This window comes from Bison bison, unplaced genomic scaffold (genome assembly GCF_000754665.1).
Source record: "Bison bison bison isolate TAMUID 2011002044 unplaced genomic scaffold, Bison_UMD1.0 scf7180017864289, whole genome shotgun sequence".
Lineage (NCBI taxonomy): Eukaryota > Metazoa > Chordata > Mammalia > Artiodactyla > Bovidae > Bison > Bison bison.
Window position 1 is genome coordinate 10,129,167 of NW_011494861.1, and position 4,522 is coordinate 10,133,688.

General features: G+C 61.1%; 1 long non-coding RNA gene across 6 annotated transcripts in view; it reads left to right on the top strand.

Moving 5' to 3' along the window:
- The first annotated feature begins 11 nt into the window (after nucleotides 1–11).
- Nucleotides 12–4,522, top strand: part of LOC104995912 — a 7,608-nt gene continuing 3,097 nt past the window's right edge. For 3 of the 6 annotated variants that reach the window (XR_826118.1, XR_826120.1, XR_826121.1), the window contains exon 1: nucleotides 12–3,477. This is a non-coding gene — a long non-coding RNA (uncharacterized LOC104995912). The remainder of the gene's footprint in view (nucleotides 3,478–4,522) is intronic. The other 3 variants (XR_826122.1, XR_826123.1, XR_826119.1) reach the window with 2 other exon arrangements.

Here is a 4,522-nt window from a genome sequence, read left to right on the forward strand (position 1 = left end):
AGGGCCAGGAAGGCATCTGATGTACTGACCCCCCCAGGGCACTCTCTCAAATTAGCCTCGTCAACTAGAGAAGCCCCGGCAGGCCGTCCCCAAGGCCATGGCCCGGCCTGGCCAGGCCCTGCCCCCGCGTGGTGAGACTTAGACCTGACCAAGAGCAAGCAGGTCAGGCTTCAGGGAGAGTACTGGAGAGTGAAGGGGTGGAACAGAGAAAATCAAAGACAGGTCCTCCCGGCAGCCAGCTCCAAGTCCTGCCCCGCTTCCCCTCCACTAACCCCTCCCTGCTGACTTTAGGAGTCTTGGGGAAACAAGCCAGGCCAGTCGAGGCAGAAGACAGGCTGTTTTCATTTCAATGGTGCTAAAAGGTTGAAAGGCTGTTTTTCAAAGTGAGCTAAGCTTTGGGGATTCTCATGACTGGTGCAGGGACTTGGGGACCCCGCGCTGGGGTTGGGGGTGCAGAAGTGCCACCCATCCCCGTCGTCCCTGGTGCCCTCCTCAGGGGCACTTCCAGCTCTGTCAGACCGTCTGAGGGCGGATGGGGTGTGGGCAGCCGTGTGCTCTACACCCTAAGAAGTTTGGGAACGGACTTCAACCCTGGGATCTAGGGCACTGGAGAGGGACTTTTACCAGCAGTTTCTGCCACAGTCTAGAATCCTGCTTCAACCCGGAGCCCAGCCCACTCCCAGCCTTCCCAGCAAGAGAGGAAGTGTGGTTGGAGACCCAAGACCAGATGAACTCTTTTGGGAAAAGGCTGGGTTTGGGAGGGAGCAAGTGAAATTAGTCCTGCAGGGCTGTCAAGAAGCCTCTGTGGGCCTGGGGCTCCCAAGAAACCCAGACCAAGGCGTCATGCACTCCCAGGGTCCACACTGTGGGGCTAGAGGGTCCCTTTGCTCGGCCAGGAGCAAGTGGGCCCCATGCCCACTTGTGGAGGCCTGGTCTGTGGAGAGGAGGTCTGTATGGCGAGGTTTGTGTGCCTGGAGGTGCAGGATCAGAGATGCCCAGAGAGCCCCTCTGCTGACTGCTGCTGGGAGGTGGGAATGGGCAGCCTACGACCCAGATGCAGTGACCCTGCTAGGTTCTCCTCTGTGCTCACTGAACTTGACCACTGGCTTCAGGTACTCAGTCTCCCGGTTCCATCGGATTCCAGGTCAAGTTTTGTTCACCCTCAGATTCTTGCTCTGGAAAACAGTAGCTGGGGAAATAAAAGCAAGCTCCATTAGTTTATAAGCCGGGGCTCCTCTCCGAGTTCCGATTTCCGGAACTGCCCCAGGAGGGGGTCCAGACCGCCAGCCTTGCCCCACCTCCAACTTGGGGCCAGGCGTCTGGCTGAGACAGAGGTCTCCCTCTCTGGGCACATTCTGCCCAGAATGGGAATGGCTCCTATTTGAGCAGCAGCAGGAGGAAGACCACGAGGGACGCTTAGGGACAAGCAGTATGGTTCCCAACTACACAGAGAAGAAAATGGAGATGGTCTCGGAGGAGCCCAGTAGGGGACCCTTCGGGGACTGAATGCCTTCCAGCCCAGGGTGATCAGGGTTTGGTCCAGCAAGGGGGTGGGGGGCACAGACAACCTACAGAGCCCTTTCTTCCCCAGCCGGACCTCCACACCGGCCTGCCATGGGTGCTGCCCCAGCACTGCGCCTCACCTGGAACCACAGGCACCTCCCTGGATCCTGGGGCTGATATTTCAGGCTCCTGTTTGACCCTCTTCCTACCCCAGACCTAGAGGCACTCGCTGTGACCCAGGCAAGGTTACAGGACAGAAGGACACAGGTCCTGATTTCTGGCCCAGCGAGTTCAGAAGCCATGTGCCAAAGCCTTCCCTCTGCAGCTCAGAGCAGACTCCTCCTGGCAGGGCACCCACACCGAATCCCTGCTTCTGGAGTGGGTTGCAGAGAGGGTCTGGATGCTTCCAACCAAGACTTCCCCGGGAATGTGAACCATGCAGCAGATGCCGAACAAACCCCAGATGTTCAGAACCGGGGCAGGGGCACGCTGTCTTCTGTACACGGGCCGCCTCCTGGGAGGGCCTGCTGATTCTTCTGACTGGTCCTGGAGTCCTGGCCTGGGCACCACCGCTCAGGAACACAGGTGCCTGGGAATCGCAGCTGGGGACTGCCCCAGGCTTCGGGAGGAGGCGTGTAACCGGGACTTTCGTTTTCTTTCTTTTTCTTTTTTTTTTAAAGAGATTGAGGCTGTGGGCTTGACCTCCCTCCTTTGAGCCAGGTGGGAGATGGCCCCGGATTGCCGGCCCAAACTGGCGGCCCAGAAAGCGCAGGAGGCGCCCGGTGACTCCTTCCCCGCGGCGCGCCAAGCGGGCCGAACTCCGCGGCTGAGTCGCGCGGCTCCAGTCACCGCTCGCGGGCTCGGGCTCCGGCCTCGGAGAGCGGTAAACGGAATCGGTTTCCCACGGTTTCCCCCTTCATCCCAGGGCCTTTCAAAAGCCGCTCACGAATTCCGTCGTCCAGTTTGCGCGGATTCTGAGCCTCGCATTCACCCAGTGCCACCTGGAAAGGGGACCCTCGAGCCTCCCGCATCCCCGGGCCTCCAGCCCGTGCACACGGGGAGCAACTTCGTTCCCCTGAGCGCCCTGGCCCCACGACGCGGGCAGAGCTCCGCCCGGTAGAGGTGGCACTGTGGTCGCTCCGGAATGCTGCCCGCGTGGACGCGGCCGCCGCCTTCTGCTCCCAGTTCCGGCTGCGCGCGGGCAGAGCCCTGGAAACAACGAAAACGGCGAGCAGCGTTGCTTTCCGGATGTCGGAGTCCCGGAAGCCTCTGGGTGCGAGCCGGTCCTCCGCGTCCCCAGACGTCCCAGGGCCGAGCTCACCGCCGGGCCGCCGGTACCGAAACAGACTCCCCCAGTCGGCTTGCCGGCAATCCACGCCTCGGTTTGCAAAGCCCTCTCCTCCGGACCTTGGTCCCTGCCCTCCCCGCACCCGACCCCGTTAGTTTGGAAACCAAATTTCTCCTTTGGTCCCGCTGCAGACGTGACCCCGGAGGAGGACCTGCGGGGAGATGCTTCTCCGAGCCTCAGTTTCCCCACCTGTGCAACGGGGCCATAAGTTCCTGCGCCCCTCCCAGGGTTGATATGGGATTGGCGGGGAGAGAGGACCTGGAAAACGCCCGACGGGGCCCAGTTCTGCCCACCCTTTGGGGCCAGGTTTGCGCCGGTGGGGTTCAGCTGTCGTGCACAGACTCGAAGGGGCCCAGGTTGCGCCTAGCGACCGTCGTCCTCCCTCCATCTCCCCCATCTCCCCCCGCCGCCCTCACCCCGGAACTTCCCTCTCCGCGGGCGCAGTGGTGGAGGTGTGAGGGTCCCGCTTGGCGCCCAGGCGTCTCCGCTTAGCCTCTGGCCGGGGTGTTGCTCGCCCTGGGCGGCTCTCTCAGGTTCCTTTGAGGCCCCGCGTGCAGAAAGATTTTTAAGGCAACAGGCTCCTACTCTCGGGGTGGTACCACCGGACACCCCAGATCTCGCAAAGGGTGGGTGATGGGACTGCCCCGGGAGGGGACAGGATTCCAGCTGAGCTCCTAGAAGGGAATTTACCACCGCCCCCTATATGCCGCGGTGGGGGATGGCCAGTGGGTCTGAGAGGGGCCCTGGGGCATGACCTTGGGTTTAAAGATCAGCCTGGGGACTTCCTTAGTGATCCAGTGGTTAAGCGTTTCCCTAGTAATGCAGGGGCGCAGACCCGATCCCTGGTCAGCGAGCTAAGATCCTACATGCCAACATGCAGGGCCAAAAGATTAAAATTAAAGAAAAAAATATCAGCCTTAAACTATGAAGCTGAGCCGGTAAGGGAGAGAATTGAGGGACTGAATGCCTTCATTCAGGGGAGGGGCATGGCCTGCTCAAAATGTCCTGGCTGCTCACTGCTTCTCTGGACAAGACCATTGGAGGGTAAGGGGGTGGGGAATCGGGTGGCCAGGGGAGACCAAATGGACACACTCTCCCCAGGTCCCTTTTACCTGCTGCTAAACCAGTCATTGCAGGAAGCTCTCTTGAACAAGCAAGAAAACAGAAGAGCCCAGAACCGCCTCAGGCAGGGGAAAAAATTACCCCTCGTGCTGCCTGACCCGAAGCTGACGGAATCTGTCGAGGATTCCTGTCCCCTGGGGCAGGGCCGCCTGCTTCTGCCTCAGGCACCCAAAGCCTTGCACAACCCTGGGGCTGCAGGGAGGGAGCGGGCACTCGCGGTTCTTGGCTGTGCTGCCCCTGACAGGACTTAGCCACCTCCGAGGCAGTGGAGCTCCCTCCTCCTCCGCCCTCGCACATCCGCAGGAGGTTCCCTGGTGAAGGAAGGACCAGTGGTGGCCAGAGTGGCAGGTCAGGGGACCTCACTGAGGACTGAGGGGCTAGGGTAGCAGCCCCTCACTCATGGGAGTCCCCCCACCCTCGCAGTGGTATCAGTGAAGTTATTATGAGTGTCCTGCTTGGTAGGGGGCAGCAGAGGGACTGCCTGAGCACTGCCCCTGCCACTCACACAGGACGCCCCCTGCTTCCCTTCCAGGACAAGCAGGCAGCTGT